General features: G+C 40.4%; 1 protein-coding gene across 2 annotated transcripts in view; it reads right to left on the reverse strand.

Moving 5' to 3' along the window:
- LOC109909143 (leucine-rich repeat and fibronectin type III domain-containing protein 1) overlaps positions 1-24,512 on the reverse strand; it is a 135,515-nt gene that overhangs the window by 22,163 nt on the left and 88,840 nt on the right. The window contains exons 3-4 of one of the 2 annotated variants that reach the window (XM_031795699.1): positions 23,497-23,605; positions 15,617-15,702 (exon numbers count right to left, since the gene is read on the reverse strand). The gene's annotated coding sequence lies outside the window, so the exon portion shown is untranslated. The remainder of the gene's footprint in view (positions 1-15,616; positions 15,703-23,496; positions 23,606-24,512) is intronic. The other variant, XM_020508093.2, reaches the window with a different exon arrangement.

The raw sequence follows: 24,512 nt of genomic DNA on the forward strand, positions 1-24,512 counted from the left end.
ACAAGGGAAGATAAGGACATTTACAAGATGTTGTATCAGCCACCCACTTCAAAACCACATTATGTGTGTCTATAGGTGAGGAGGACCCGAGGAGCACATAGAACTATGCATTGGAATTCAAGTGCAAACTGAAATTAATGAAAGAGTAATATACTGGTGGCAAGTCTGTCTTTGTATTTAATTGAGGATATTTCTTGTACCGGGGAAGAACTCTCAAATGATTCCTGCTAAAAATCTTATTACTGCATTATACACCAGCCACTCTTTTGGAGGGACTGCAGATGAAGATGTGAGGAGCTCATGACATACTGTATTTGCTCTGAGCGGCAAAAGACAGCGTTCATAAGACTACCTAGTGGTCCAGTCCAACCTTAGCCAATCACAACAAGCAAACCACAACAAATTGACACTAGTCAATAATCTACATAATGAGTTTAAAAGCATGATTGTGCATTTTAATCGACAAAATTATTCAAATATATGCATATTCATTATCAATTAAAAGTCTAATTATGACATTCATTAATTATTCAGAACATTTCTTAGTTAATTAACCTCCATAACTAGTGACTAATATCTAATTAACAAATTGGCCCCTATCAAGAAGAGATTATTATTTAAAATGTAGTATCAAAACATCTGACTAATCCACACAGAATATCAAGAATGTCAATTCCCCATTGTCATTGGGATCTTACTAAAATGATCAATGCAAGCACACAATAGTGTATTCAATAATATATTATATTAAACATTTTCTGCCATCAACACATATCAATTAAAATCAAATGAATAGGAATTTGAATGGTACATTGTAAATAGTCAATTATAACTGACCACAAAAGCAATGTCCTATTCATAGTTCAGAAAAGGCCACCTCATTGTTTACACAAGCAGAACGTGGTCAAGTAATGCTCATTTATTTCCTATGTGACTGTCTGGCGAGAGTAAATTAGACAATGTAGGCAGTGAACTTTTAGCTGCCCCACAGTGACTCTTGTCAGGAAACCGGCATAATTATTGACATGCTGAGTTAATTGGAGTCAGTTCCATCTCCGCCACTAAGCCAAGCTCTGTGTGGTGCTACACAACCCTGGGGAGTTCTGGTCCCATCGAGAGAATACCTCGGTAAATAGAGGACATTTGCATTTTATAATTATAGCCACATGCAAATGGCGAAAAGGATGCAGAGTGATGTGCCCTGTATTTTCAATTTCATACCTCGCCCAAAAACGTACTCAGGGAAAGTAATTGAAAAGTACTAACTAGAGTCACAGCCTTTAACTGTGGCAAATTCCTAAGAAGGAAGACTTTGCCATCCTACTAAATTCTAGGAAGGATTAAATGGTTATTTGAACAACAAGTAATTGTCAGAGGTTTATTCTACACCTACATTGACATTTTGCTAGTCTTTTTCCTAAAATCCAAGGGAATCTAAATGGTTTTGCTCCACAGTGAATTTGAACAGGCTGTGAATTCGAAGAGTAAATGTATGCAAGTCTTGATTGAGCCTTGAGACAAATGATGTGCTTGATTTATATTGAACAATTCGTTTTCTATTGTCAAGAAACCTATACAACAAATGATGGCACTTGGATGCCAACACTGAATACAGCAGTCGAGGCTCCTCAGAGGAGGAAGGGGAGGACCATCCTCCTCAGTGAATTTCATATAAAGAAAATTTGTAAAACATTGAAAAGATTATCCTTTTTTAGATAAAACAATACTAAATATATTAATGTCACCAAATAATTCACTGTTTTGCAATGAAGGTCTACAGTAGCCTCAACAGCACTCTGTAGGGTAGCACCATGGTGTAGCCGGAGGACAGCTTGCTTCCGTCCTCCTCTTAGTACATTGACTTCAATACAAAACCTAGGAGGCTCTTGGTTCTCACCCCCTTCCATAAACTTACACAGTAATTATGACAACTTCCGGAGGACATCCTCCAACCTAGCAGAGCTCTTGCAGCATGAACTCACATGTTGTCCACCCAATCAAAGTATCAGTGAATTAATCTAATACTGAAAGCATAAGCTACAGCTATCTAGCGCTGGAGTGCATAAAATAGGGTGGGTAGTTGACTCAAAGAGAGAGAAAGACATTAGTTGAACAGTTTTTTAACAAATGAATTTATTCGCAAATGAAGGAGAAGCAAGAGAAAGTAATTTTTTCAGTTTTACTTTCTTAGCTAGCAAATGCAGCTGGCTAGTTTAGTTATTCAAACACCCTGCTCAAACAGAGGGATGCTATGTTAGCTAGCTGGCTATGACTATCCAACACAACACTGGAACTCTTACAAGTCAATGTAAGCTTTTGGTTTTATAATTTTCTTGCCACCGGGACCTGCCGGTGGTCCTGTTACTCGATGATTGTAGTGGGCTTACTAAAGTACTAGTTCTATTAGCTATGTTCTAGGACGTTACTTAGCTAATATGGGGAAAACTATGTAGGCTGTGTGTAGCGGTTATGATGTGGTTTGGCTTGTATTTTTTGTTAGTTTTTTTGCCTGGTCACATACAGCTGATGTGTTGGTCATTGAAGTCCACAACGAAGGGAAAAGATGAGAGGAGGAGAGTGCATAGAGGCAAGACAGAATACAATGTGGCTGCTATGAATGTCAACTGTGCTTATGTGTGAATAGGGTGTATTCATTCCACCGATTCTGTTGAAAAACGTTTCTTAAACGGAAGTAAATGTAACAGAATAAAAATACCCAAATTGTCCAATAGAAACTCTCGTTTTCAACTGTTGGACTAATAATTACACCCTAGATAAGCTAGATGCAGGCAATAGTGTGCAAGGCGGTATTGAATGTGTCACTGTCTGTCCATGTGTCACTGTCTCATCTCAAATTTTTCTCTCGACCTGTGGGCACCTACGTTGTAAACTTTCATTCATAGGCTAGGTTGTAGCAACTAGAGGTCGACCGATTCATCCGAATGGCCGATTAATTAGGGCTGATTTCAAGTTTTCATAACAATTGGAAATCGGCACCGATTTTTGGGCACCGATTTGGGCAATATTATTATTATTATTTTTACACCTTTATTTAATCTTTATTTAACTAGGCAAGTCAGTTAAGAACACATTCTTATTTTCAATGACGGCCTAGGAACGGTGGGTTAACTGCCTCGTTCAGGGGCAGAACGACAGATTTTTTACCTTGTCAGCTCGGGGGATTCAATCTTGCAGCCTTACAGTTAACAAGTCCAATGCTCTAACCACCTGATTACATTGCACTCCACGAGGAGACTGCCTGTTACGCGAATGCAGTAAGCCAAGGTAAGTTGCTAGCTAGCATTAAACTTATCTTATAAAAAACAATCAATCAATCTAGCGTGTCCTGCATTGCATATAATCGATGCGGTGCGTATCACAGAAGTATATATTTTTAAACCTGCATATTTAGCTAAAAGAAATCCAGGTTAGCAGGCAATATTAACCAGGGGAAATTGTGTCACTTCTCTTGCGTTCATTGCACGCAGAGTCAGTGTATATGCAACAGTTTTGGCCGCCTAATTTGCCAGAATTTTACGGAATTATGACAACATTGAAGGTTGTGCAATGTAACAGGTATATTTAGACTTATGGATGCTACACGTTAGATAAAATACAGAACGGTTCCGTATTTCACTGAAAGAATAAACGTCTTGTTTTCGAGATGATAGTTTCCGGATTCGGCCATATTAATGATCTAAGGCTCGTATTTCTGTGTGTTATCATGTTATAACTAAGTCTATGATTTGATAGAGCAGTCTGACTGAGCGATGGTAGGCACCAGCAGGTTCATAAGCATTCATTCAAACAGCACTTTCGTGCGTTTGCCAGCAGCAGTTTATGACTTCAAGCCTATCAACTCCCGAGATTAGGCTGGTGTAACGATGTGATGTGAAATAGCTAGCTAGTTAGCGGGGTGCGCGCTATTAGCGTTTCGAACATCACTTGCTCTGAGACTTGGAGTGGTTGTTCCCCTTGCTCTAGATGGGTAACGATGCTTTGAGGGTGGCTGTTGTCATTGTGTTCCTGGATCAAGCCCAGGTAGGAGCGAGGAGAGGGACGGAAGCTATACTGTTACACTGGCAATACTAAAGTGCCTATAAGAACATCCAATAGTCAAAGGTTAATGAAATACAAATGGTATAGAGAGAAATAGTCCTATAATTCCTATAATAACTACAACCTAAAACTTCTTACCTGGGAATATTGACGACTCGTGTTAAAAGGAACCACCAGCTTTCATATGTTCTCATGTTCTGAGCAAGGAACTTAAACGTTAGCTTTCTTACATGGCACATATTGCACTTTTACTTTCTTCTCAAACACTTTGTTTTTGCATTATTTAAACCAAATTGAACATGTTTCATTATTTATTTGAGGCTAAATTGATTTTATTTATGTGTTATATTAAGTTAAAATAAGTGTTCATTCAGTATTGTTGGAATTGTCATTATAACAAATATATTTTTAAAAATCGTCTGATTAATCGGTATCGGCTTTTTTGGTCCTCCAATAATCCGTATCAGTATCGGCGTTGAAAAATCATAATCGGTCGACCTCTAGTATCAACCTCATGATGGTTATAGGGAAAATTTGAGTATCATGTAGTAGCCTAAACCTATCGATGTTACATTGAACTGGGTGAATATGAATGACAGTCATCCGACATGCTGTAATAGAAATAAGGCCATGCTCATGAAACAAAAAATTGTCCTCCCTCATCACAAACGGCACTGACCGCCACTGGAATACAGTAAGTGCACTGTACAGAATCCCTGCTCTGAAGTAATACCAAACAAATTGTACCCTGATACAGACATGTTTACAACCACTAAAAAACATCATCCACAAAGCCCGGATTAGGGCCATGAAATTCTTCATTATGATGACTTGGAAAACAGACAAGACAAACTATGCAAAAAGGAATTACTGGATGTGTTGTTGAATTAAGCATAAATTGTAACCACCGAGCCAGAAAGCCTCCCCAGTCAGCTCCCTTAATTAATTAGGATAATAATCAGGACAATGCAAAGTCCTCTTATTTGAGCTGTCCACTTGCCCATTTTCGGTATGCTGGGAGAAGTTGTGCATAGCTCTGTGCTGAGTATAAGAAATAACATTCCACAGTAAACACTATGCTGAGAACACTGGGAGAGCAATTAAGATCTACCTTAACTTTTATGTTTTCTGTTAAATTACTGCATAGTCGCAGAATATTGAGATATATAACATTGCAGGTGAATCATGAATGAAAATGAGTCATCGGCAAAAGTAAGTAAATTACTGTATGTTATTGTATAACCTGTTACCAGATCAATTACTGCAAAATGTGTTCTCTAGGCTGGTTGTTGTTATCCCTTATCCTATAATACAGCTTTAGGACAACGAGCAGCTGTACAAAAACTCCCACTTTCTTTATTCAATGACAGTATTGTGTTCTCTACTGCTTTTGTCCACCTGGTACATACTAACAAAATTAGGATAATAGGGAACAGTATGAATATTGCCACGCCCTGGTCGAAGTATTTTGTGTTTATCTTCATTTATTTGGTCAGGCCAGGGTGTGGCATGGGTTTTTGTATGTGGTGTGTATGTATTGGGATTGTAGCTTAGTGGGGTGTTCTAGTTAAGTCTATGGCTGTCTGAAGTGGTTCTCAATCAGAGGCAGGTGTTTATCGTTGTCTCTGATTGGGAACCATATTTAGGCAGCCATATTCTTTGAGTGTTTCGTGGGTGATTGTCCTTAGTGTCCTTGTTCCTGTCGCTGTGTTAGTTTACACAAGTATAGGCTGTTTCGGTTTTTGTTATGTTCATTAGGTTCTTTGTTTTGTAGTGTTTATAATTGATTCGTGTTTTATGTTTGTTTATTAAACATGGATCGAAATCTACACGCTGCATTTTGGTCTGACTCTCCTTCACCACAAGAGAACCATTACAAATATAAACAAACTGTAATCTATGCATTCAAATTGCTAACATTTTTCAAGCTGAATAGAACAAGGACAGGAGCTGTCATGATTGTTGAAGAAATCTACCAAAAATGATATTATTTTCCTGACTATCCTTCATTTTCACAGGAGTAGGAGTTTGAAAGTGTTGAAAGTGGATGATTATTTGATTGTCTAGACAGTTCTCTCAGTAAGTTCACAAAGTCATCAGGCAATGATTGATATAACACAGACCATTTCATTGATGTTCCTTAATTATCCCATTGAGATTGATCGACAATGGATGCATTGATAGGCATTTGGAAAAGAAACATTCAAATTAGATGGAATAGTGCAAACATGATAAAGGGCAAAAGGTGATGCAACTTCAAGACTATTACCACTTTGTTTATTCTGAAAGCATTATTTACCTGAAATACCATTGACATCCAAGTGATCAAGTGGAGATATTTAGACTGCAAGTAGAAAAACCAATTCTACTCCACTTGAATCCTGAAGTTCCCTGATGTAATAAAACACTGTTGTATACCGTTATACTATTCATGTAAATAGTACTGGACTGTAGAAAAAAATACTACTTATAGTAGCCTACTCAGTTTGTTGAAGATAGAGGATTGAGTGACTCATGATTAAAAGTAGTAGTCTGCTCCAGCTGGAGACAAAGAAGGATATAGTAGAGGTTGGGGTATGGAGGTGGATAAGCCCAGAAGCCAGTGGAGCAGTCTAGCTCTGTGCTGAGTACTATTTAGTCAATGTTCCCTGTGTCCACTGGTTGTTGTTGCATTAATGTGTCCTTCCAGTGGTGAACCACCAGGAAACAGTCGGTCACTGACTACATTAACCATTTTTCTTTAGCTACCGTGGAAATGAGCTGCTTCCAGTCTTAAAGCCATGCCTTAGGGAGGTAAACACAACTTAAATTGCTTCGACATTTGACCTTTATAGCCCACTTTTAAAAGCACTATTATTCGAATGTAACAAATTCAAAAATTGAACTGACAAAATAAAACCGCCAGAGGACTGTGAGCTAGTGAGCTTAGAGGGTGGTGTGATGGATTGGAGAGTAGAGGGTAAATGTAGTGGACATGAGTTTGATGCAGTGAACATATGATCTTAGGTAAACATCTACATTATATACAGTGCATTCGGAAAGTATTCAGACCCCTTGACTTTTTCCACATTATTTTTCCACATTCCACCAATTGTAAAATTGATAATAGTATTTTTCCTTCATCAATCTACACACAATACCCCATAATGACAAAGCAAAAACTGGTTTTTTAAAATGTTACAAATAAAAATGGAAATATCACATTTGCGTAAATATTCAGATTGTTTACTCCGTACAATGGCGCTGCCGTTTTACGGGCTCCTAACCAATTGTGCTATTTTGTGTGTTTTTCGCGTTATTTGTAACTTATTTTGTACGTAATGTTTCTGTCACCATCTCTTATGACCGGATGAGCTCTCTAAACTGGACCGTTTTATCTCCATCTCATCATTCAAAGACTCAATCATGGACATTCTCACTGATAGTTGTGGCTGCCTCACGTGATTTATTGTTGTCTCTACCTTCTTGCTTTTTGTGCTGTTGTCTGTGCCCAATAATGTTTGTACCATGTTTGTGCTGCTACCATGTTGTGTTGCTACCATGTTGTTGTCATGTTGTGTTGCTACCCTGCTGTGTTTTCATGTGTTGCTGCTACGCTATGTTGTTGTCTTATGTCTCTCTTTATGTAGTGTTGTGGTGTCTCTCTTGTAGTGATGTGTGTTTTGTCCTATATTTTTATTCCCAGCCCCAATTCCTGCAGGAGGCCTTTAGCCTTCTGTTGGCCATCATTGTAAACATGAATGTGTTGTTAACTGACTTGCCTAAATAAAGGTTAAATTAAATTTAAATTTAAAAATCTAATAAAGATTTGCTGAAGGACGACATGGATAACATACAGCATTGGCGAGATAGAACAGCTGCATCTGGTAAGACAAGGGGTGATGACTGTGTATATTTGTCAATAACAGCTGGTGCACAAAATCTAATATTAAGGAAGTCTCAAGGTTTTTAGAGTATCTCACATTATTTACCAAGAGGGGTTTTCATCTATATTCTTCGTAGCTGTATATTTACCACCACAAACCGATGCTTGCACTAAGACCGCACACAATGAGCTGTATACTGTCATAAGCAAACAAGAAAATGCTCATCCAGAGGCTGCTCTCCTAGTAGCCAGGGACTTTAATGTAGGGAAACTTAAATCCATGTTACCTCATTTCTACCAGCTTGTTACATGTGCAATTAAAGGAAAAAAAACTCTAGACCACATTTACTCCACACACAGAGACGTGTACAAAGCTCTCCCTCGCCCTCCATTTGGCAAATCTGACCATAATTCTATCCTCCTGATTCCTGCTTACAAACAAAAACTAAAGCAGGAAGCACCGGTGACTCGGTCAATAAAGAACTGGTCAGATGACGCAGATGCTCTTACAGGATTGTTTTGCTAGCACAGACTGCAATATATTTCCGGAATTCTTCCAATGACATTGAGGAGTACACCACATCAGTCACTGGCTTCATCAATAAGTGCATTGATGACGTCGTCCCCACAGTGACTGCACGTACATACCCCAACCAGAAGCCATGGATTACAGGCAACATCCGCACTGAGCTAAAGGGTAGAGCTACCGCTTTCAAGGACTCTAATCTGGACACTTATAAGAAATCCCGCTATGCCTTCTGACGAACCATAAAACAAACAAAGTGTCAATACAGGACTAAGATTGAATCCTACTACACCGGCTCTGATGCTCGTTGGATGTGGCAGGGCTTGCAAACTACAGACTACAAAAGGAAGCACAGCCGAGAGCTGCCCAGTGACACAAGGCTACTAGATGAGCTAAATTATTTCATGCGCGCCTCGAGGCAAGCAACACTGAAGCATGCATGAGAGCACAAGCTGTTCCGGACGACTGTGTGATCAATGATCACACTCTCCGTAGCCGATGTGAGGTTAATATGAGGTCAATAACAGGTCAATAACAGGTCAATATTCACAAGGTCACAGGGCCAGACGAATTACCAGGACATGTTCTCCGGCCATTCGCTGACCAACTGGCAAGTGTCTTCACTGATATTTTCAACCTGTCTCGGACTGAGTCTGTAATACCAACATGTTTCAAGCAGACCACCATAGTCCCTGTTCCCAATAACACCAAGGTAACGTGCATAAATGACTACCGACCCATAGCACAGGTCTGTAGTCATGAAGTGCTTTGAAAGGCTGGTCATAGCTCACATCAACACCATTATCCCAGAAACTCTAGTCCCATTCCAATTTTCATAATGCCCCAACAGATGACGTAATCTCTATTGCACTCAACACTGCCTTTTCCCACCTGGACAAAAGGAACACCTATGTGAGAATGCTGTTCATTGACTACAGCTCAGCGTTCAACACCATAGTGCCCTCAAAGCTCATTGCTAAGTTAAGGACCCTGGGACTAAACACCTTCCTCTGCAACTGGATCCTGAACATCCTGACGGGCCGCCCCTAACTGGTAAGGGTAGGTAACAACACATTCGCAAAGCTGATCCTCAACACTGGGGCCCCTCAGGGGTGTGTACTTAGTCCCTTCCTGTACTCCCTGTTCACCCATGACTGCATGGCCAAACACGACACCAACACCATCATTAAGTTTGCTGATGACACGACAGTAGTAGGCTTGATCACCGACAATGATGAGATGGCCTATAGGGAGGAGGTCAGAGAACTGGCAGTGTGGTGCCAGGACAACAACCTCTCCCTCAATGTGAGCAAGAAAAGTTGATGATCGTGGACTACAGGAAAAGGCGGCCCGAACAGGCCCCCATTAACATCAATGGGGCTGTAGTGGAACGGGTCAAGAGTTTCAAGTTCCTTGGTGTCCACATCATCCACGAACTATCATGGTCCCAACATACCAAGACAGTCGTGAAGAGTGCATGACAAAACCTATTCCCCCTCAGGAGACTTAAAAGATTTGGCATGGGTCCCCAGATCCTCAAAAGGTTCTACGGCTGCAGAGGGTAGTGTAAGGCGCTACAGAGGGTAGTGCGAACGGCCCAGTACATCACTGGGGCCAAGCTTCCTGCCATCCAGGATCTATACAATAAGAGGAAAGCCCATTAAATTGTCAGAGACTCCAGTCACCCAAGTCATAGACTGTTTTCTTTGCTCCCGTGCGGAAACCGGTACCGGAATGTCAAGTCTAGGACCAAAAGGCTCCTCAACAGCTTCTACTCCCAAGCCATAAGACTGCTGAACATTGATAAAATCGCCCACAGGCAATTTACATTGACCCCTACCCTCCCTTTTGTACGCTGCTGCTACTTGCTGTTTATTATCTATGCATAGTTACTTCACCCCCACCTACATGTACAAATTACCTCAAATAACCTGTACGCCCTCACACTTACTCGATACCAGTACCCCCTGTATATTGCCTCGTTATTGTTATTGTTATTTTGTTACTTTTTATTATTACTTTTTTATTTTAGTCTACTTGGTAAATATTTTCTTAACTCTTCTTGAACTGCACTGTTGGTTAATTTCATCGTAAAGTCTACACTTGTTGTATTCGTGACCCGTGACAGATAAAGTTTGATTTGATTTGACACAATCATGTCTCAGAGCTCTACGGAATTCCTTTGACCTCATGGCTTGGTTTTTGCTCTGACATACACTGTCAACTGTGGGACCTTATATAGACAGGTGTGTGCCTTACCAAATCATGTCCAGTCAATTTAATTTACCACAGGTGGACTCCATTGAAGAAATAGCTCAAGGATGATCAATGGAAACAGGATGCACCTGAGCTCAACTTCAAGTCTCACAGCAAAGGGTCTGAATACTTATGTAAATTAGGTATATGTTGATTATCAATACATTTGCAAAAAAAAAAAAAAAAAATGTTTTTGCTTTGTCATTATGGGGTATTGTGTGTGGATTGATGAGGAATTGTTTTTATTTTAGAATAAGGCTGTAACATATTAAAATGTGGAAAATGTCAATGGGTCTGAATACTTTCCAAATGCACTGTATACACAAAAGTATGTGGGCACCCCTTCAAATGAGTGGATTTGGCTATTTCAGCCACACCCATTGCTGACAGGTGTATAAAATTGAGCACACAGCTAGCATACGACAACATTCTAGACAACTCTGTGCTTCCAACTTTGTGGCAACAGTTTGGGGAAGGCCCTTTCCTGTTTCAGCATGACAATGACCCCATGCACAAAGCGAGTCCATACAGAAATGGTTTGTCGAGATCGGTGTGGAATAACTTGATTGGCCTGCACAGAGCCCTGACCTCAACCCCATCAAACACTTTTGGGATGAATTGGAACGCCGACTGCGAGCCAGGCCTAATCGCTCAACATCAGTGCCCGACCTCACTAATGCTCTTGTGGCTGAATGGAAGCAAGTACCCGCAGCAATGTTCCAACATCTAGTGGAAATCCTTCCCAGAAGAGTGGAGGCTGTTATATCAGCAAAGGGGGGACCAACTCCATATGAATGCCAATGATTTTGGAATGAGATGTTCAACAAGCTGGTGTCCACATACACTACATGACCGAAAGTATGTACCATATAGGAGGAAAATAAATACCTGAGGGAGTGACAGGGGCCTTTGGCTCTTCTGCTACAAATAGCATCTCTGGAGGGGGTGCTATCTGAAATTACTTCTCATTTCCTGTCACTGGCTAATTAATCATTTGCAGACATGAAATCAAGATTTAAAGGATTATGGTCCACAAGCTAATATTGGGGTTGATTTAATGGTGTTACTTCAGTTTCGGTCATTTAACAGTCATAAAGGTGGACTCAGGGACCATGTCTTGGTTATGATGTATGTTCTGAGACAGCTATGCTATGGCATATTAAAGAAATAGTTATGCTTAAGGTCTATTTGAAATGTCTTCCTGGGTCATACGACTGTAATAAGTGCATTTCCTTCAAGCTCGTTTGGTAATACTGGTAAGACAACCACATTTAGATTCAGTGTGACAGAAAATGTTTCTATTGATGCACCTAAAGTTAAAGTTTAAAATAAGTGAAAAACAAGTCAATACAAATGTAAGCCTTTAACCTGAGTTTTGGCCAGAGTAGTTGCTGCAGCTCTGTTTTATGTTCACACGTTCAGACTGCACATTCAGTCTTCTACATGGGACAGATTTAGAGACTACTCAGAGAAAAAAAGCCATGAAAAGTCATCACACAGTCTAATAAACTGTGAATTAAACCCCAGTTTCTTTGTTTTCAAATCTCCCACCCTGTGTTTATGCAATTTACCACCCTGCACCAGGCTTAATCTTTAACAGCAAAGCAACCTGCTCGATGCCATTATTACACTTTAATATAGCCCTGCTCCTGCAACTCATCCAGAAAGCTAAAGCCAGGCGAGCTCATTGTGCTGCCAGGGCCACTTATATCAGGCCTGCTTCATGTGCTCCTCCTCCTCCTTACTCCCCCCTACCCATGAGCCAATGCAAATGACAGTAACAGCTTGGACGTGACAGTAATTGCAAGTGGTGCGAGCTCTGCTCCAAGGCCAGGCATGAAGGCAGATGAAGGCCGGGAGGAGTGCTGCCAGGCCTCTTTGAGGACACTGCGTCTCCCGTATGCACGAGTAGACAGTGGAAAGAGAGGAGGCTCACAACCAGTTTCTCATCTGCCTGCAAATCCCATGGTGCACTCTCACTATGTACTTAACGAAAGGAAAGCAGTAGGCTGGGCTCCTTCTTTCATGGTCTTGTTTACTCCATCACACAGTTGGACACCAATACTGCCTGGATGAGATATTGGCCATCTCATTGATCATAGCACCAATACACTGAACAGGCAACATTTAGAAGTAATAGAAGCTTTTGAACAATGAGACTGAGGATAGTGAAATACATTCTTATGCAAAGCTGGCATACCACAAGTGTCATTAACTTGACTGACGAACACATAACAAATCTTGTGTTGGGAAAACCACCACTTTTTCATCTACAGTACATCAATGCAATAAGGCAATGTTTCACCACAGTTCCTTGATAGTAGTGCAACATTACGGTTATATTAGCCAGTTGACCCTTTTATACTACTGAAACGATATCCATTAGATCTAAAAACATTATTCATAACCATTTACATACATATTCATACATGTAGTATTATTAAACTTTGAAAGGAAATATGACAAATCTGTTATATTAGTGGGGTTGAATGAGATTACAGAGATATCTATCATAACTGGCTATTACATGTCACCATATCAGGGACTTCAGAAGAGTTTGGAGAACCGTCTCTGTTCCTGTTGGTGTCTGAGGGGAAGAATGAATCACGGACATCTCAGAGGAGTAGAAAGACAGCAACCACATGATAAACAACAAACAGTCACCAATGCATCTGAAAAAGCCCACGAACATCTAAATGAGTCGGTGGTGGATCAGATAAGGCAGCTTCAGTGAGTCCGTTACGTTCTGCATGTGTTCACCATGACCAGATATTAATCAGTTGTGACTGAGTAAGAGGAAACAGCAAGAGGTCCATTTTAGAATCCACTGAGCTCCCCCTGTGTCACTGTCACACAACCATTGCGTCTGGTTTGGTGTTATGCTTTTCATGTGATGTGATGTTACCTGAAAGCTCACCTAAGATAGAGGCATATTCTAACCAATTAATTCACCACTAAGAATGTTCCTGAAATTACTCCATTTCATTTGCTATTCCCCAGATTCAGTGTGATACAGCTGGCATATGGTTTTAATTTGGTGGATGATTAGTGGACAGATAACAGGGATTGAGCCCAGCAGAGAGTGGATGTGTCCCAAATGGCAGCATATAGGGCACTGTTAAGTGACTATGGTGCAATTTGAGATAAAAATTGTGTCTTGTCATCATGGCAGACCTGAACCCCCCTGAGTACACCTTAAGCCTCCCCTTTACAGGTTATTACTCAGCCTCGCACAGCCTCGCTCAGCTTCGCACTTCCTCGCTCAGCCTCTCAGTCACCTCAATCTCGCTCAGCCTCTCATACTTGGTATTCCAGGAACTAGAGAGGGAAAGGCTCAGATTACTGTGAAGGGGAGAGATCTGACCACACAACGTGAGATGGGAGGAGGAAAAGGAGGAGAGGAGAGGAGAGGAGGAGAGAACTGGGTAATGTAATGTCGCTGAGTCTTACCCTTTCTGCTTAATTTGCATTGGGAGTGTTTTAGGGATGATACCTCAACTTAACCTCTGCCATAATCCTGCTATGCTCTGATTCTTGATTAAACACTCATATTTACTACCTGCTTACAGAGCACTGACTGTAGGCTTAGCTGTAGGCCTCGATTAATGTGAGTAGAGATGAACTGGGAGTAGTTCTCTACCTGTTATGCATGTTATTATCACCTGCACCATCCCTGACAACTATTAAACTGCAGACAAAAGAACAGCTGCACCAAAGATGTTAAACAAATACGAATGGACCAGAATGGCTTCATACAGACATTAATAAATTACTTTAATTTGACATGAAAGGATATAAAGTAAAACATACATTCCTTGACAATGCCTAGTTAAAAATGGAAGCATTTCTTATGACACAAACCCAGCAGAAAGTCCTATGGTGCAAGGAAATATGCAGAGGCATCCATAAAGCATGGCTATTGCAGACGTTGCTTGTTAGCAGAAGGGGCGGGTGTGTGTGTGTGGCAGGGTGTGCGAATGTGTACAGGGTGGGGTGTGTGCACTAGCTAAACTCAGCTCAGCTCACAAGCTGGCTAATTAGCATTGCCCTCTCATTCCCTTTGAGCAGGGGAGTGGGAGACATCATATTTCTTTGTTAGAAGCATTGTGTGTCCCCTCTGACCACAGAAACCACAGGAGTTCTGACCACAGGGGGTCACAGAGTAGACAGCGTAATCCACCATCCCCACCAGCCCCCTGTGGGAATGGCCACCAGCTAGCTCTCCCTTCCCTAACCAACACCCTCAGCTCAGACAACACTACTGGTATCACATACACCTATTGGATCATCATTTACTTTAAGCAATAGTTACTGTGCAGTGACATTTTCAGGCTACATGTCTGGTCCCGACTCCAGTCAGAAGACAGATGTTATGGAGGAAACAGGTGTGTATTGCACAGCTCTTTGAAGCACACTCTGATCTCTGGCTGGTTGCACTCTGAAGACACAGCAGAGATGATTCAACTGGATCCTCTGGTGTACTACGGCTTTAATTAATAGGCTCATATTACATATTATTTAGACAGTGAAAATTGCCTTTACATCTCTCCTATATTTGGGGTTTATTTGCAAAAAGAGAGCCCTGGTCTGTTTGGGCTTTGTCAAAGTAGCAGAACAGGCCATTTTAATAATTGGTCATGCACCGGTGGCTTTGATGGAACAGTTTGTTGTTTTGTGTGTGTGTGTGTTTTTTGTAGCTGGAACAGCTGTTTCCCAACTACCAGTTATCTTCATAAGGCTGCCTCTGAAGGCCTGTGATGATGCACTCTCTCCCGAAAGAGAGAGCTCGCTTCCGCAATGTGAAAAGTTGCCCCGGGTAAGGGAAGAACAGACTGAAACTGTTCAAGTCAATTCGCAGTGGCTCGGAAAAGAAGGCGTGGGGAGGGTTGCAAACAGCCTGGGCTACTCACCAGATATTAAGCTCTGGTCTCCATGGCAGAAATCACATGGGTATAGGCATCCCGTCTCTCTTGCAGTCAGTCAGTCAGTCACAGCTCTGAGAATAGAACGACACCCACTGGCATTAGAGGCCTGGGAACATAAGATACCATCTCTGGTTAAAACAGTGTTACATTGTAACTGAGGCTAAACTAAGTTGATTGAACACATTGTTTGAGGTTGGTCATCTGGCCACTCAATATTATTAGAAAAAAAGACAGAACTCCCAAAGATAAGCAGTGAGACATTCATAATTTAATTGGCTTATATGTACTCCTTTTAAACTTGGCAGCTTTGGTGAAGATATGAGCCCTGATCTGATTGTAAGGCAATGGAAGAAAGAAACACAAACAGAAGGAAATATATGGGAGAAAAGTGAGTTGGAGACACAATGACTATGGCTGTGTATCCCATCATGAATATTTCATTGCATTATTGTAGCTGATGAAGAACAAAGTGTAAAGAGGCGCATTATGAAACATTTATCATGTTTTGACAAGAGCTTTGGAATCTATCTATCCCTGTGCTACAAAACATACCGGATTCTTCTTCTTTCCTGATGAAGTTTTTAAAAGAGAACAGAGGTGATTAACTTTATTGGCTTTATACCCATAAACTGTAGCAAATTTCCCCTTATGATAAATCACCAGACTCCACGAGAACGTACACCTGTGCTAAAGACTAGCTTAGGATACCATTTTATTGCTAGAAACAAATAAAAAACTTCAGAGGTATTGCAAGGTCGTAAGTCTTCGGTTTTCTCACTTGTCTCTAAAATTTAAACCACCTACTGTACATGACATGTCCCAAGTCCGGCAGCAGAGGAGGTTGCATGCAATGCTACATAGATTACCATATTACTCTCATTCATCTGCACAGAGCCCCTCATGCATGAAAACAGAATTCTCCACTCAGGTTTGCCATCTATTTGTATTTAGAATGGGGTTTGAGGGTAGTCCTCTCAAGCTATAATTTCATCCAATGAAGTATTTATGATGGAAGCTTTTTGTTAGTGTTAAGTTCAGTCCCACCTTCTGTAATCTAATTCCACTTAGAGACTTTGCATCACATAGGAGAGAAGGTTACAAGGAAACAATGGAAGACTGACTATGACCTTATGTCATTATTGAGCAAGCAATTAGTACAGTAAACAATTGGAGGGTGACAATTCATAATCATACCCTCATGCATATTATCTATTCTATTATCTGCATCTGGCAGCCATTGTTTCAAGTCTGTCTTCTAATCTACAGCTTACTTATCCTGTGTAACATTACAGGGGTGTGACAAGTACAGTACTTGACTGGTGCATGAAGTTGACATTTTGTTTTCTAACATGTCCTTGGATTTTCCACAATGGGCTCAACAACAGATTTCCCTGTTTTATCGCTGTCTCTCAGCCACCCCATCACCTGGCTCACACTGATACGTCCTGTAGGGTCAGGTAAAGACAAGCCCTCCTGTCTGTCTTTATCTCCATTCACCCTCTCCTAGTCTCCTTCACTATATCAAAGCCATTCCCCTTTCATCCTTCAGATGTTCACCTTCTTTCCACCTGCAGTTCCCTCCTATGAAGTAGAAAGATAAATAATCCTTCAATGGTGGGCTACGTTTGGCCAATGGACAGATTCTGTCAAGTAATTATCCATCACTGTGCTTCTTCTCCTTTGGACTGAGACAGTCAGATGCTAGAAAGGCAGTCCTTTCCCTTTTTACTCCTCATCTGCCAACCCTCCTACTAAGAGTGCAGCGGACTTCTCTCACACCGTTACGTTCTGTCCATCAACCACTCTGAACCATGTATAGGAGTGTCGTGGAAACAGGGACAGACAGTTCAGATCAGAATATGAACAGATGAGGAAGCATCACTTCACTGACCACACTCGGTCTCAGGTAACACATCTCGTTATTTGTTATTTTATTACTTTTTATTTTTTACTTTATTTATTTAGTAAATATTTTCTTAACTCTGTATCTTGAACTGCATTATTGGTTAAGGTCTCGTAAGTGACTGTCCCGCCCTGACCTGAGATATCTCGGTTTTCTTTATATTTTGGTTAGGTCAGGGTGTGACTAGGGTAGGTAGGTAGCCATTTCCCTTTGGTGTTTGTGGGATCTTGTCTATGTGTAGTTGCTTGTCAGCACTCGTTTGTATTGCTTCACGGTTCGTTTTGTTATTTTGTTAGTTTGTTCAGTGTTCATTCTTTAAAGAAATAAGAATGTACGTATACGACGCTGCGCCTTGGTCCGATCCTTATAACGAACATGACAGTGACCATTACACGGTATAGTCTACACCTGTTGTATTCGACACATGTGACAAATAACATTTGTTGTGATTTGAGATTTGCACTGTCTATTATCCTGAAATCTTTAAGACAACTTTTAAAACTTTCAAAAAGGCATTAGGCTTACTGTAAAATAATGTCAAATATGCTGTATGTTGATGATTCATTTATTTGCATAAAAATGGGTATGCTTCATCCAAACAAACCCCGCTGAAAGGCATCTATACCTATAATTGGGAAATCTACATATACAATAAAGGCCTGTCTTAGTTATTCTGCCTCACAGTAGCTCCTGCTTCCGTTTCTGGCAGAGAGAAAACAGACAAACTGTTGGGAGGACAGTGGATTTTAATCCACTGGGATATTGTCTCTTCCTAAAGAAGGTAAAACTAAAAGGCCTCAGGTGATAGTCTGTCAGATCCTGCTGATCTCATTTAAGGACAAAAAAAAATGCCTTCAAGCCCAAATCAATTATAGATATCTTTACCAAATACATACTGTACATAGCCTACACATTGTAGGGAGCCTATACTCTCCATCTCTCTAAACTACACCATCCAGGTATCGACAGAACAACCCCTTAGCTTGCCATGAGGTAAAATAGGACCCGGGCCTCATAGTCTTTCATGATATGGGAAATCAATTTCTAAATAACCATGTGACGCACATTCTGTGTATTCATCACGGAATCGAATTATTCTTCAATTGCCTCGGTGGGGTAAAAGGTCTTGTTTAGAATGTCATATTTTAGCAGGTGTTTCCCTCCTCACCTGTCCCTAACTGCCTGAAATGAAGACAAGCAATAAAGCAGAAGCTCCAGCTGTAACAAGCTCCTGAAAGGACACTCTCAAAGTCAGGATGACTCAGCACTGGACACAATGAGCCATTTGATCAGGGAACAGTGGGAGTGGTATTACGGTATAGAGTTGACAGATAAGATGTAGCAAAGGTAAAGTCAAGCTTAACCACAATGTAACAATAACACCTTTTTCCAAGGGGCAGCTACTACTTGTTCAGGCTTTAATTGTTTACTGTACAGAACTGTGAATTAATGCAGTGGTGCAAAGTACAAATACTTTAAAGTACTACTTAAGTAGTATTCTGGGGTATCTGTACTTTACTATTTATATTTTTAAGAACTTTTACTTCACTATATTCCAAATTAAAATAATGTACTTTTTACTCCATACATTTTCTCTGACACCCAAAAGTACTTATTACATTGTGAATGTTTAGCAGGACAGGAAAACGGCCCAATTCACACACTTATGAAGAGAACATTCTTGGTCATCCCTACCTCCTCTGATCTAGCGGACTCACTAAACACAAATGTGTCATTTGTAAAGTATGTCTGAGTGTGCCTCTGGGTATCCGTAATTTAAAAAATAAAAAATAAAATTGTACTGTCTGGTTTGTTCAGTATAAGGAATTTGAAATTATTTATAGTTTTACTTTTGATACTTACGTATATTTAAGTAATTACATTTACTTTTGATACTTAAGTATATTTAAAACCAAATACTTTTAGACTTTTAATCAAGTAAAATCTTTCAAATTTGGAAAAACTTTACGACCTTATTCTAAAATGTATTAAATAATTTTTTTCACTCATGAATCTACACACAATACCCTGTAATGATAAAGCAAAAACTGCTTTTTAGAAATGTTTGCAAATGTATTAAAAATAAAAAAAACTGAAATATCACATTTACATAAGTATTCAGACCCTTTAATCAGTACTGTGTTGAAGCACCTTTGTCAAAGATTACAGACTCAAGTCTTCTTAGGTATGATGCTACAGGCTTGTCACACCTGTATTTGGGGAGTTTCTCCCATTTTTCTCTGCAGATCCTCTCAAGCTCTGTCAGGTTGGATGGGTAGCATCCTAGCACAGCAATTTACAGATTTCTCCAGAGACTTTCGATCGGGTTCAAGTTCTGGGTTCTGGCTGGGCCACTCAATGACATTCAGAGACTTGTAGCCACTCCTGCGTTGTCTTGGCTGTGTGCTTAGGGTTGGTTTCCTGTTGGAAAGTGAACCTTCGCTCTGGAGGAGGTCTTCATCAAGGGTCTCTCTATACTTAGCTCCATTCATCTGTCCTTGATCCTGACTAGTCTCCCAGTCCCTGCTGCTGAAAAACATCCCCACAGCATGATACTGCAACCTCCATGCTTCACCGTAGGGATGGTGCCAGGTTTCCTCCAGACGTGATGTTTGGCATTCAGGCCAAAGAGTTCATTCTTGGTTGCATCAGACCAGAGATTCTTGTTTCTCATGGTCAGAATCTTTAGGTGCCTTTTGGCAAACTCCAAGCACGCTGTCATGTGCCTTTTACTGAGGAGTGCCACTACCCTTCCCTGGATCTGTGCCGCAACACAATCCTGTCTCGGAGCTCTACAGACAACTCCTTCAACCTCATGGCTTGGTTTTTGTTCTGACATGTACTGTCAACTGTGGAACCTTATGGGTGTGTGCCTTTCCAAATCATGTCCAATCAATTTATTTTACCATAGATGGACTCCCATCACTCCCATCAAGTTGTAGAAACATCTCAAGGATGATCAACGAAAACAGGATGCACCTGAGCTCAATTTCGAGTCTCATAGCAAAGGGTCTGAATACTTATGTAAATAAGGTTTCTTTTTTATATATACATTTGCAAACATTTCTAAAAACCACATTTTCCTTTGTCATTATGGGGTATTGTGTTTAGATTGACGAGAAAAATAAATAATTGTATCCATTTTAGAATAAGGCTGTAACATAACAATATGTGGAAAAAGTCAAGGGGTCAGAATACTTTCCGAATGCACTGTATGGGTAATTTTCCACCACTGGATTAACGTTGGGACATCGCAGCATCAGAAACACAGGTAGGACATCAATCAAATTAAGTATTCAATGATTTTCTGCAACATAATATGACCTCTATCAAATTTGTATTGCGTCTAACAAATAGGTTGTTAGTAACATTAATGCTCCCAATCTGTCAGGATTTTAAGAAGATGCCACTGAAATAAATCTGTTTAGATACTTGAAATCTGTTTCAAAGTTGGTCCCTCTCATTTGAAGTTAATTACATTATTCCATGGCAGGCACGATCATGTCTTCCTGACGACTTACAAAGTGCTAAGTGTTTGATGTCATAGAGAATGCTTAGTGTAAACTGGAAGACAAACAACCTCCGACCAGTAATGATTACTGAGGCCAAGCAGCCATTTTGGGTAGATGTTGTGCTGATAATCCACTATAGTTCCCCTCTAATGAGTCCCAATAGGTATCTTAGAGGGGCATGGTGGTTGTCAGCCCAATCTTTATTTGAGGTGGGACTAGAATATGTTTTCCCCTGAAATTGCTTGTAGATGCAGTTTGATTGGTTAATAGCTTTTTGTATTAGCTTTGACCAACCTTTGACATTAAAGGTCAAGTTAAAGCTAACGGCCAATGTGCTAGCCAATCAATAGCCATGAATCTGGTGCAGGGCCAGGGTTAAGAGCCCTTTAGAGAGCTCTACATAAAGGAGGAAAGGACTTTTATAAATTGCATCTCAATGACAATTTGGATTCTTAGTTATGGTTATATTGAGTTTAAATCCAAATGGTGCTATACTTGTGTATATGTGTGTGTCAGATTTGGCACACACAGAGAATAATGCCTTCTCTTCTTAATTTGAGTAGGTTTTGCATTTCTGGCCCTGGTGCACTTGGAAGACTCCAGAGAATGATTCAAGCAGGCATCAGCGATAGTTCTGCCAAAATCTTGTATACCTCTGCCAGTAGGGCATAGCTTGCTTCCAACACAAACAGCCCAGCATTGTAACAATCCAAAGCAGCTGTTTAAATCATCTAATGAATTGTTACAGTAAATTAACATAATATCAACTAGTTTAGGTGCAATTTAGACATTTTCACCAGTTTATTCTGGGAGATATGAGGGTAAAGGAGTTTTTTTGGGGGGGGTAATTCTCAATTGAGCATATGAGTTAAAATAAATGGCCTCATAGTTTAGATGTTCTGTTGCAACTATTTAAGAGTGTTCTCTTGATGTCTCTGAGGAGTACTGTTTTGGCCTGTCTACCAAATTACTCTTTTCCCCAGTTTACAGTATGATTATCCCGGGGCAACACGCTGTCCTTCCGTATAAAAATCAAGCTACATTTTCATGTAAGAACAAATTGCTTGAGCGGATTATATTTCACATTTACCTAATTCCCACAAGATGCTTTTGTAATTTTCTACAGATTATGTGTGTAATCTTTTCCACAGGCAGGTCTTTGAATGTTAAACGCAGGCTGTGGTTAGTTCTACCAGTATCACAGTAATACCTGGCATATTGTGATTTGCAGGGAGATGCTCTTGCCAGATCAATAGGACAAAAAAGCATCTGAGGCATCTTGACATTTCAAACAAAATCGCGGGCCCTTAATTGCGTTTTTCCAGATCATTAGCGGAAAGACATTACAGGGGATTGTTAAACCACCAGAGGTACATGTGCTTGTGATTACATGCACAGATGTCAGAGAAAACATGCTCCAAATACATCTGTCATGCTTCTGCAATAGTACCACAAGGTAGGCTACTTAGTTGTTCCCAGTAAATACCACTGCACCACCACATGAACCCTAACTAACATAGCTACTTTATTGGTCAAAATTTAGGTTTATTTTCCCCTCTCACAAACAAATGTAGAGCCTCCTGGTTTGATATTAATATTCACATCACATTCCACCAACTCAGCAGAAATGTGCCAAACATCATAAATGCAAAATAGGTCAGGACGAAGAGTGGTATGAAATTTGATTTATTGTACAATTCTCATTTTCATGGCCCGATGAATGAACGCGTGAGTCAATAAGAAGAATCAGAGGAGATCACCCAGAAAGAGGGAACTTTCGGTCATAAAGAACAGTCTTCTGTGATGTCCTCTGAGGCTGGATTGTTGTCTGAATGTGTGGTCAGCATGCTTTCTGATCACAGTAATTGTATCACACTTTCATATTCAATGCAGATATAATACTGTAAGTTGGGGCAGTTCCTGTACGGTAGGATAAGCTTTTACGACTCCCTTGCTTGGCCCATTGAGCTTTAACTTGAGGACGCAGCTATGCTCTATGATACTTAAGTGATTTTGTGGTTCAGTGACTCCTTATAATCATATGGCATGGCACTTCTACTTCTAGGAACATTTATTTGTTACGGAGGGCTAATACATGCAACACAATTTAACCTGCGTCCATTCATTTTCTAATCATTTCATCAAGTGTAATTTTATACAGTCCCTATAGTATAGCAGCCTATACTTTTAACTCCATCTTGTTTTTGGTCTTACACTCTACAGACTATGGTATACCTGCACTCCATAACATGGGATTTATTTTACACACTGACATAGGAATGGATTTCCTATCAACATTTAAATGAGGGTTTTCTTCATAAAAAGCTGTTGTGCTTTTTATGTTGCAAAACGACATTGCCCCATGTTCACAAATTCATATATGGAGATTACCTGGATTAGTGAGACAACTATTAGCATTGACATAGTGTCGGACATATCCTGTTACATACCATCCTGAAGGGGGGGGGAAAGCTTCAGTTGACACCATCCCTGGTTAATCCCCTGGCAGGGATCAATGAAACAGAATGTTGAGTCCCAGGCAGCTCACAGACGACCAGACTGGTTGAGTGGGAAAGAAATGACTTTCAGTGTCTCTACATAAGGACATGCTATTTAAAGATGTTCCCCTCCACAGTAATCCTTCATAGTACTCCTTTACTGAATGAACACTGTATTCTAACACAGAGCCTCCATCATAGCCCCAGCATTGCCAAATGAATGTGACAACTTCTGTAAACAAGGGCAGAGACTATCGACGAACCCTCCTTGCTAATGAAGCCAGATAAATCTCCCTGCTCTGCTCTCTGAGTCTCTGTGTGTAAACAATGTTAGAGCTGCTCCTGTGCTCTGTCAGACCTGTCACACTGACAGCCTGTGCAACTGCTCAAGACTAAATCATATGCACAACACCAACCAACCTAAGAGAAGCTGGGTGATGCTGCTGGGAAAACACAACAGCTTATCATTTCCTATCCTCATGAAAAGGCAAAAAAAAAGTATGTTGCTGCTCTAGAATATTCATGGTTTGTGTAATTTGAAGTCCTCCACTTCTATATTTATAGCATTTTTGTCAAAACACATTAGTTTTGTGTCTGTCAAGACAAGAAGAAGGATGAACACAGAGGAGATCAGAGTCTGCTCACTCTGATCTGATAATTAGCAATACACCAAAGCAGGAACAAAGGCAGCTCATCTTAAAAGTAGAAAGCAGAGCTAGCGACAATCTGATTTCCCCCTTTATCTGCTTGTTTTCCTCCCAAACACTAGCTCCCAAACTGGCACAAGATCAGGAACGTTCTTTAGCAGCCGTATTACCTGTCAACAAGTTCGCAATCCAAACTAATATGGTTACTTTTTTTCCTAGCTCACAATTGAATCTCTCTCAGTTAAACTCCTCTAGCATCCCATTTGGCAAAGTTAGCTACACAACTTGTGACATAAATATGAGATAAACGTCACATAGAAA

This window comes from Oncorhynchus kisutch, linkage group LG18, assembly GCF_002021735.2.
Source record: "Oncorhynchus kisutch isolate 150728-3 linkage group LG18, Okis_V2, whole genome shotgun sequence".
Classification (NCBI taxonomy): domain Eukaryota; kingdom Metazoa; phylum Chordata; class Actinopteri; order Salmoniformes; family Salmonidae; genus Oncorhynchus; species Oncorhynchus kisutch.